This window comes from Nicotiana sylvestris, chromosome 4 (assembly GCF_000393655.2).
Source record: "Nicotiana sylvestris chromosome 4, ASM39365v2, whole genome shotgun sequence".
Classification (NCBI taxonomy): domain Eukaryota; kingdom Viridiplantae; phylum Streptophyta; class Magnoliopsida; order Solanales; family Solanaceae; genus Nicotiana; species Nicotiana sylvestris.
This window is the reverse complement of record NC_091060.1, coordinates 53,619,489-53,631,031: the sequence shown is the minus strand read 5'-3', so window position 1 is coordinate 53,631,031 and position 11,543 is coordinate 53,619,489.

Genomic DNA, 11,543 nt, shown 5'->3' with positions numbered 1-11,543 from the left:
CTTGCCTTTAGTGGAGTTTGCCTACAACAACAGCTACCAGTCGAGTATCTAGATGGTTCCTTATCAGGCTTTATATGGTAGGCGGTGTCGGTCGTCGGTTGGATGGTTTGAGCCGGGAGAGGCTCGATTGTTGGGTACGGATCTAGTTAAGGATTCCTTGGACAAGGTCATGATCATGCAGTATAGGCTTCGCACAGCTCAGTCCAGGCAAAAGAGTTATGTCGACTGTAAGGTTCATGATGTGGCATTCATGGTCGGCGAGTGGGTGTTGCTTCGGGTGTCGCCGATGAAGAGCCTGATGAGATTTGGGAAGAGGGGTAAGCTTAGCCCTAGGTTCATTGGCCCATTTGAGATTCTTGATCGAGTGGGAGAGGTGGTTTACAGACTTGCGTTGCCACCGAGTTTATCAGTCGTGCATCCAGTGTTTCATTTGTCCATGCTTCAGAAGTATCACGGCAATCCATCCCACGTGTTAGACTTCAACATTGTCTAGTTGAACAAGAACTTATCCTATGAGGATGAGCTGGTACCTATTCTAGACTGCCAGGTTCATCAGTTGAGATCAAAGAGTTTCCCTTCTGTTCGTGTTCAATGGAGAGGTTAGCCTGTTGAAGCATCGACCTGGGAGTCCGAGTCTGATATGCGGAGCCGTTATCCCCATCTTTTCTCCCACCCAGGTACTTCCTTCTTATGTCCGTTCGAGGGCGAATGGTTATTTTAGAGGTAGAGAATGTGATGACCCAAAAGGTCATCACTTGTTTAACAAGTCGATTATGTGATCCGAGGCCTTAAAACCCTCTTTTTGTCTTACCTCAATTTGCGTGCACAGTCTAGGTGTGTATCCGGAAAGCCATTACGTGAAAATCTATGAAAATGATATATTTTGCTTTTAAAACAAATTTAAGTTGACTTCGGTCAATATTTTGGGTAAACAGACCCGGACCCGTGATTCGACGGTCCCGAAGGGTCTGTAGGAAAATATGGGACTTGGGCGCCCGGAATTGAATTCCGAGGTCCCAAGCCCGAGAAATAATTTTTTGAAGAAAATTGTTTAACTGAAATTATAAGAGTTTTTAGAAATTGGAATGTGTTTGAATTTGATAGTATCGGGCCCGCCTTTTGGTTCCGGAGCCCGGTATAGGTCTTATATGGCATTTAAGTTGAGCCTGTAAAATTTTGTAAGAAACAAACTTAAAATGACGTGAATCGGACCATCGGTTGTTAAAAATGGAAATTAAGAGTTCATGAGATTTTTTATTATTTTGATGTTAAATCCATAGTTATTGATGTTATTTTGATGATTTGATCGCACGAGCAAGTCCGTATGATATTTTTGGACTTGGGTGCATGTTTGGTTTGGAGCCCCGAGGGCTCAGGTGAGTTTTGGATAGGCCACGGAGTAAAATTTGACTTAGGAAATTGCTGGTGTGTTGCAGGCCTGCAGGCTTCGCAGTTGCGAAGCTTTATCGCAAATGCGAGGATGGCCTGGGCAGGCCTTGGTCGCAAATGCGACCAATTCATCGCAAATGCGAAAAATGCCAAAGTCGCAAATGCGAAGATAGAAGTTCCTGAAGGGGTTCACAATTGCAAACCCTGGTCGCAATTGCGACATCAGAGACCAGTTAATTGGGACTTAGACGCATTTTTCTGCATTTTTCAAATCTTTTCAAAACCTAAACACCTTTGGGCGATTTTTCAAAGGCATCTACTATATCAAATCTATTGTAAGTTATTTCTAACTCGTTTTCATTAATCTTTAACATCTTTTCACATGATTTCAACTCAAAATCAAGGGTTTTCATGGGGGAAATTGGGTGTTTTGGGTAGAACATAGGTTTTTCCAATTTTTGGGATTTGGACCTCGATTTGAGGTCCGATTTCAAAACAAATTATATATTTGGGTTCGTGGGTGAATGGGTAATCAGATTTTGGTTGAACCTCGGGTTTTGACCATGTGGGTCTGGGTCGATTTTTGACTTTCAGGGGAAAACTTTGTAAAACATATTTTCATGCATTAAAATTGATTCATTTAGCATTTATTGATACCGTTAAGTAAATTGTGGCTAGATACAAGTGAATTGGTGGTGGAAACAAGAGGTAAAGCTGTAGTTGAGGCTTGAATTGTATTTGTGGCATCAAGGTAAGTGTTTGGTCTAACCTTAGCTTGAGGGATTAGTAGTTGTGTCTTATCTGTTATGTGTTAATTGTTGAGTACGACGTATAGGCATGGTGACGAGTATCTATACGTTAGTGTCAAGCATGCCCGTGAGTCTTATACTATGACTAATGTGACTCTGTTTCTTACTGTTCATGCTATATATGATGATTTCTATTGTTGAACAAGGCTTGTGGAAGTATTATTGGTAATTGATCATTGTAGAGCGTTGGCTCAAGTTGAGAAATGAGTTGTGGATAAATTATGGTAAAGAGAAAAGGTTTATATTATTGTCTCCCTTGTCGGGATATTGTTGTTATGCTAATGTTCCCTTGCCGGGATTTTTATTGAAATATTATTGATTTCCCTTGTCCAGATTGCTTTGTGATTGTTGCTTGAGTGAGGAAGAGTGTAAAACACAAAGAGTGATGTCGTGTATGTTTTCTTTGAGAGTGTTAATGCACGAAGGGTGATGCCATGCCAATATTGTAAGGTAAAAGCACGAAGGGTGATGTCGTGCCCCGCGATGTACCATTCTGTGCCATGATATGAGTGATAATGCACGAAGGATCATTTCGTGCCATGATTATGTGAGGTAAAAGCACGACGGGTGATGTCGTGCGATTTTATTGATTTTATGGTGAGGACGAGAGTAAAAGCACAAAGGGTGATGTCGTGCACTTGTCTTTTATTTCTGATTCTTGTTGATAATTGAACTTTGGTATTCCTTATATTTATCTGTTGTTCTTCTATTATTACTTGATGTTCCCCACAGCATGTTTCCCCCTCCTATCCTTTACTGTGCATTTCTGCCTTTATTTTCCGCTGTATATGATTTAACTGCACAGGTTTATTTGGTAGTCTGGTCCTAGCCTCGTCACTACTTTGCCGAGGTTAGGCTAGGCACTTACCAGCACAAGGGGTCGGTTGTGCTGATACTAAACTATGCATTGTGTGCAGATCCCGGTGCTGCAGCTTTTGGACTACAGTGAGGGTGCCGTATTTAGTCCATTCAGGCGACCCGAGGTAGTCCTGCAGGCGTCCGCAAGCCTTGGCGTCTCCTCCTATCATTTCCCTTCTGTTTTTTCTTATTCAGAGATAGATTCGTATATTTCTATTCAGAATTTATTTGTAGTATTCATAGATGGTCCGTGACATTGTGACACCAAAAATTCAGGGTAGAGTTGTACTTAGACTTCCGCAGTTTGTATTAATTTAAATTTCACATTTCGACTTCCGCACTGTTTTGTTATCATTATTTCCGCTGTTTTGGTTATGTTGTTTGGAATTGCTAAGGGATTAAAAATGAAAATCGTTAAAAATTGGAACAATTGGCTTGCCTAGCTTTTACTAGTAGGCGTCATCACGACTTCCGAGGGTGGGAAATTCGGATCGTGACAAGCTCGATCTAGCTCATCATGGAGGTCGATGGAGTATTGACCTCCATCTTCGACAGTATAATCCATCTATTTTATTTTATGTAACACAATTGCTATTTGGAGTGTCCAAGAAAAATTTTAATTATATTTTTGTAAATACATTTTATAGATTTCAAATTGTTAACTGTTGTATCTTCTAGTACATTTTACGTAATTTTTAATACGTAATCTTTTAAAAATAAATAAAAAACTAATATTTAAATTCACACAAAAAAATAATCAATTTCACTATTGTACATCGAACTGTGTTACATCAAATAGAACGAAGCGAGCATAAACTTTTGGCCCCAAATTATTAATTTTGGTCATATATTCGTCAAATGGCGTTGGCTATATTGGTGAAGAAAGCAAAATCGTAGTGGAATTCTGATTCAAATGGTATAAGTTGAAGATTGGATATTGGCCAACGTGAATAGACAGGTATACAAATAGAGAAAGCATCAGTGCATGTTCGCGCGACACAGGAACTTATGTACACTAAGCAATGAACAAAATTATTATATGATCAAACATGAAATGAACAATAGTGATTTATATTTTAGTCATAGACATTAGAGTCCCCACATAGAGCAAAGACGAAATATTCCAGCATACAATAATAGTTGACATGTGATTTTATATTATTGTGTTTGATTAAATACAATGAAAATCTTTTGTTATATATCGAAATTATATTTTGTAATTTTAAATATGCTATATTGTTGTTGTGGTTAAAAAAGTATGTCAATAAAAAAAATTAAAACTAAAAGGCACATAAATGTACTATTCTTTTTTAAACAAATTAATATATATGCAATATTTAAAAATATAATATCGATAAATTTTATTTTGTACCATAACATAGATATTTATTTTGCAAAGTGAATAAAATATGATTTTATTATAAAACAGGGGAACTACAGTACCAAATTAATATCATGTACATTAATATGTCCAATTTGATACAAATGCAGAACAAAATTTATTGTTCAAGACTAATGGCAAAAGAAATCGAGAATGCCTTATTAAGACATGTGTCACGATCCAAAACTCTCACATTAGGTTGTGATGGTGCCTAGCCGTACTTGTTTAGCAAGCTAAATTACAATCAACGTAATATAGTCTAGATTTTTTTAGTTAATAGAGTCATATTATAAATAAAGACAGGACTAATCTAAAATAGTATAATATCAAATACAAACATAATATGGCCCGAACACGACCAAAAAACGGTACAACCCCCAAGAACTAAGAGATACAAATAACTAGAGATAAGTACAAGTCTGAATACATAATCGAAACTGTCTGAGAGAAAGAAAATAGACTCAAAATAAATAAGGGCAGAGACCGAGTTGCGAAGCAAATCTATGACGTGCAACTTGCCCTAAGTCTCTGAGCAATCATCAAGGCTCAACAAGAGACTCTGCTACTACCAACTCCGGATCTGTACAAAAAGATGTGCAGAGGTATTGTATGAGTACACCATATACGGTACCCAGTAAGTATCAAGTCTAAATTCGAATAAGTAGTGGCGAGGTCATATGCATCAAGATACTTACAACACAAATATAAATAATAGAGCTTGGGAGTGAAACAGTAAATATGTAACGATCCGATTGGTCGTTTTGAGCCTTAAGGTTCAGTTCAGTGGTTCGAGGTCTTCACTAGCTTCATATTGTGTATTATGAGTTGTATGCATGGCCGGGATTTTCGGATGTCTGAGGATAAATTTGGATGACTGATTCTTACTTTAGAAGCTTAAGTTGAAAATATTGACCGAAGTTTGACTTTTGTGAAAACGACTCTGGAACGGTATTTTAATGGCTCCGATAAGTTCGTATCATGATTTAGGAATTGCGCGTATGCTCGGAATATAATTCGGAGGTCCGTAGGTTGACTTATGTTGTTTTGCCAAAAGTGGGAAATTCAAAGGCTTAGAAGTTTGATAAGTCTGATCTTAAGTTAACTTCATAGTTATCATAATTGAATTTCTGTTTCGGGACTTGGAATAGGTCTTCTTTGTCATTTGAAACTTTTTCACAAAGTTTGGCATCATTTCGAGTTGACTTGATAGGAATCGGACGCGCGATTGTATTTTTAGAAATTCTTGAGTTTCATATGAATTTCATGTGTTTTGGAGGTCCGATTCATTGTTTTGAGCGTTATTTTGATAACTTGATCGCGTGAGTGAGTCCTTGTTTTATTTTTAAACTTGTGTTGATGTTTGGTATGGAGCCCCGATGGCGCGGGTGAGTTTCAGAAGCATTTCAGAAAGTTCATAGAAGATTGAGATTTTGCTGGTGTTCTGATCTAGCATTTGCGAGAAATATGTCGCATTTGGGACTATTGCATTTGCAAGTTGTTCTTCACTTTTGCAAAGTGCACTGTGGCCTGAAGAGGTCGCATTTGTTAACTCCCTATCGCATTGGCGATTCTGGCCTGGGCTGGGGAGGGCTCGCTTTTGCGACTAAGAGGTCGCTTTTACGACTAAGAGGTCGCTTTTGCGATATGTCCATAGTTTGCAATTGCGAACAAATCGATGAATTTGCGACTGTAGCAGGGGTGTGATTACAGTCACATTTGCGTTCTATCTTCGCATTTGCGAGACTCGCATTGACGAACCCCAAGCCGAATTTGCGACATCGGCACCTGGAAATAAGAGCTCAGGGACGGGCTTTTAGTCTCATTTTTATATCTTTAAACCCTAGACTCAGTAGGGGGCAATTTTGAAGAGGGGTTTTCATCTGCAATCATTGGGTATATGATTTTGATCGATTTCAAACTATTTTACGTTATTATATATCATATTTAACATCAAAATTATGAGAATTAAAGTGAAATTTCTAGAATTTTTGTCTATGTTTCAAAAATGAGAATTTGAGTTTTGAGAGTAGATTTGGACTCGGATTTCTAAACAAAATACATATATGGACTCGATGGATAGTTGAAATCTACCGTTGGACCCGCAAGTTGATTGGGGGGCCTGAGGTTAACTTTTGTTGACTTTTTGAGGATTTGTGCAAACATCAAAGCTTTATCTGTTGGAATTGATTTCTCTTGCATTATTTCATACTATTAAGTCGATTTCACAATACCATTCTATGGTCATTTTCATAAAAGTCAACCATTGGTCAATATAAACAATTTAGGCTTCTAAGCCAAGAATCAAAGGGTCCAAATTAATATGAAATCTTTTTAGGACGAAACTAATCAACCCCGTAAGTCATAAAACCATAATCACACATGTGTGAATCATCAAAAGGGGAAATGGGATGCAATTACACAAAGTGATCGACCGTGTCGTCAGACAAACCCTCCGGGATGTGTGGCGCACAAAGTTTGAGTAGATGTGTCAGGGCACTATGACAGTGTCAGAGACGCCATCAGATTAAGTGAGTTGTCCCGTCATGAACTTGCTTTGGTTTTTATAGTTAGAGAGCGAGTTTACAGGTTCATTGAGGGGCTCAGTTATGGTATCTTATTCAACATGGCTTGGGAGTTGGAGGTGGATGTTCTATTTCAGCAGGTGGTAGAGATCACTCGCAAACTAGCGGGTATGTGGGGCCAGGAGAAAGAGAGAGTACATGGAGGCTATGAGGCCTCATGGACCGGAAGGATCTACCGATCCCTATGTTGGAGGCAGGGTGCGTCATGTTAGAGGTTTTATGGGTCAGCCTAGTTTAGTTTTCACTTCATTCAGATATCCATAAGTCCTTGAGTACCCATACTGGAAAGCTTCCACAACCACGTTAGTGGAGTGGTTGTTTTTACTATGGGGATACTAGCCACATGGTGAGAGATTGTCCAAGACTCTGGATAGATATGTCACAGCAGGGTATTCAGGATATGAGTTTTGCTCCATCTGCTGCTACACTTGCACCGCCAGCTAGGGGTGGAAGTCAGGCGGGTAGAGGTCGTCCAAGAGGGGGAGGTCTTGCCCATTATTATTCTTTTCCATGTTTGGCGGAGGCTGATGCACCAAATGATGTCATTACAGGTATGGTTTCGGTTGATTATATACATGAATTTGTGATATTCTGATACGGTCCCATTGATTGGTAAGATTCATCCTACCTTGCTTTAGATATGGTTGTGTTTTGTGATTCTTGCACTATGTTCATGTGTTCACGCCAGTTGGGGAATTCTATTATGATAGCCCGTGTCTATCATTCTGGTTTAGTTGCTATTGAGGGTCATGAGGCTTGGGTGGACTTTCTGTTAGCTAAATACCGTAGATTTTTATGCGATTTCTGGATGGTTTAGCCACGAGCTATGATTTGGTGTTCTACAGGTATGAGAGTCTATTACGTGTTGTGGTTTTTTTTCTACGGGAATGAGTTAGTAGAGTGGCTTAGTTGCTGAGATGTTTATTTTACTCGTGATTTCGAGTGGAAGATGAGGACCTGGTATTATTTGTGGATAGGTGTGTTTATACCGGGCTATACGCCGTGGTGGGGTTATGTTAGGGTAAGATTCATTGTGGTTGTTACGTCGATCTTGTTCCTTCCTTGTGGATTGAATCTATAGTAGGGTATCAGTGGAGAGTTGTGCCTGTTGGACTTGTTTGATAGTTCTCTCATGAGTTCCTCTTTTCATATTCAGTTGTATTCGGGTTGTGCCTGTTGGGGATTGGATTGTGATGTATGTACCTAGGTTTCATTTATGTGGCTTGTTGCTCGGTGAGTAGTCATGATTTCCACATGTTTCTTGCATCATCGACAGTGTTGTGAAGGTGTGGAATAAAGTTCTAGTCGATATGAGGCTATTTCCCGATATGAGGCTTGGTAATAGGTAGTTATTATGGTTAGAGTTGGTGCTATGGGCATATGGATGATGTGTTATGTTGTGTGGTTGTATATTGTAGATGTATGCATCAGCTGTTGCAGCTAGTTGAGTATTTTACAGAGTGGTTGCGCAGATAAATAGGGCGCTTAGTGGATGTGGAAATTTGATTTTAAGGCTTATCGGCATGAGTATAAGGAATAATCTTTGGTTGAGATGACGTTGTCTGGACCATATGGATTGGGGCGACGTAGAATCACCTCTGGTTACGTAGATGGAAAGTCTATACCATGATTTGATGGTTCAGAAAAGACTCTTGGGAAGTTCGAGGACGAACATTTGTTTAAGAGGGAGTGAATGTAAAGACCCCGACCAGTCGTTTTGAGCCTTAAGGTTTTGTTCAGTGGTTCGAGGTCATTAGTAGCTTCATATTGTGTATATAACTTATGTTCTTGGTCGGATTTGATTTTTGGATGTCTCGGGATGAATTTGGATGAGTGATTCTCATTTTTGAAGCTTAAGTTGAAAATGCTGATCGAGGTTTGACTTTTCTGAAAACGACCCTATAACGGTGTTTTGATGGCTCCGATAGGTTCGTATCATGATTTTGGACTTGGGGATATGCCCGGAATTGAATTTGGAGGTTCGTAGGTTGATTTGTGTTGTTTTGCCGAAAGTTGGCAATTTAAAGTCTTAGAATTTTGATAAGTCTGACCGTAGGTTAGCTTCATAGCTATCGTATTTGAATTTCTATTTTGGGACTTGGAATAGGTCCGCTTTGTTATTTGGAACTTTTTCACAAAGTTTGGCATCAATCCGAGTTGACTTGATAGGAATCGGATGTGCGGTTGTATTTTTAGACATTCTTGAGTTTCATATGAATTTCATGTGTTTTGGAGGTCCGGTTCATGTTTTCGGATATTATTTTGATGATTTGATCGCGAGAGCGAATCCGTGTTATGTTTTCAGACTAGTGTTGATGTTTGGTGTGGTGCCCCAAGGGCTTAGGTAAGTTTCAGACACATTTCAGAGAGTTCATAGAAGGTTAAGATTTTGCTGGTGTTCTGATTTCGCATTTGTGAGAAATATGTCACATTTGCGACTATCTCATTTACGGGATCTTCTTTACTTTTGTGAAGTGCACTCTAGCCTAAAGATTTCGTATTTGCAAACTCACTATTGCATTTGCGATACTAGCCTAGGCTGGGAAGGGATCGCTTTTGCGACCAAGAGGTCGCTTTTGCGATATGTACATAGTGTACAATCATGAACAAATCATCGCATTTGTGACTGTAGCAGGGGTGTGATTACTGTCACATTTGTGTTCTATCTTCGCATTTGTAGGACTCACATTTGCGAACTCCAGGTCGCATTTGCGACACCTGCACCTGGACATAAGAGCCGAGGGACATGATTTTAGTCTCAGTTTTATATCTTTGAACCCTAGACTCAGTTGGAGGAGATTTGGAAGAGGGTTTTCAATCAGCAATCATTGGGTATATGATTTTGATTGATTTCCTACTATTTTACGCGATTATATATCAGATTTAACATCAAAATTACGAGAATCAAAGTGAAATTTTGAGAAACTTTGTTTATGTTTTGAAAAATGAGAATTTGAGTTTTGAGAGTCGATTTGGACTCAGATTTTGAAACAAAAAAACACATATATGGACTCGTGGGGTTGAAATCTACCCGAAAAATACATTTATGGGTAGTTGAAATCTACCCTTGGACCCGGGTTTAGACTGGGCGGGCCTGAGCTTAACTTTTGCCGACTTTTGAGGAATTGTGCAAACATCAAAGCTTTATTTATTGGAATTGATTTCTCTTGCATTATTTGATGCTATTAAGTCGATTTTGTTTAGATTTGAGCCGAGCTGAGGTAAATTGTAAAGGAAAAGCTATTTTAGAGTACTGATTGAGGGCATTAGAGTTAAGTATCTTGCCTAACTTTGTATGGGCTGATGAGTATGTACACGGTTATATCTGGAAATTTGACCAGTTTATATTCTTAGGTTCTTACGTACATTAAAATGAATGTGTCTTATCACGTTATATCCTCAATTTCTAAATTTACTCTTACATGTCTTATTTGAAGTTGATTGTTTCATGTTCTATCCTTTATTGCCAAATATACTCTTATATGCTTTAATTGAAGTGGTTGCCACTTTTATTGACATGTTATCCCTTGCATAGTTGAGCTATCCTGATTTGAAGTCACTGTTATATGGTATCTCTGTCATTGTTGAGTTATTCTTATTCGAAGTCGTTATTACTTGTTATGTCTTTCATTGTGAGCTTGTTCTTCCATTTCATTATATTGTTGTAATTCTTGTGTTGATTTACTTGTCGTACTCCTGTGTTATTGTTGTTGTTGTTGTTGTACTCACTGTTGCTGAGACGAGGGCTATGTGTGGTTGTGGTATTGGAATTGTTTTAAAGGAAATGATGTGGCATATGTGCATATGTGGTGCGAGTTGTTACATTGTGTTGCTATCTTCTTGGCACACGTGGTATTATTTAGAGGATTGTCGGGGTGTTAGCACGTGAGTTATCCGTGCTTTTGTTATTATTGATATTTGCACATGTTGCATGGCAAGGCAGGCTATATATGTTAAGTTTGCGCATGTGGCGAGACAAGGTGAGATGATTATTATGCGCGTGTGGCGAGGCAAGGCAAGGCGGGAGTTTACTTTATTGTTGCGCATGCGGCGAGACAAGACGTGGGCTATGTCGGGGATCCTTTGTGATGGCCTGGCGGCATTGTCATTGATAATATTTGTGTGGTGGTGTGCCTATCTTGTGTGAGTCATGCATATTACGGGTTTTGTTGTATTTTTTCCAATGTGCCATTTGTTGTCTCTTATCTTACTTGACTCGATCTGTGATAGTACACTTGCACAAGCATGCACCGTAATCTGTCACTCATATTAGTCCCAGGAATATGAACCTTGATGTTTGTTGATCATTTACATATATTCTTGTATACCCGCCTTTTGTGCGTGAGTTGTATTATTGGCACGATAGTTGTCCGTGCAGATATGAGATATTGCTATTATGGGCACGTGAGTTATCCATGCAGATATGAGATATTGTTACTGTTAGCACATGAGTTGTCGGTTCAAATATGAGGTATTAATGTTATTGGAACATGACTCGTCGGTGCAACACGTGAGTTGTTCATG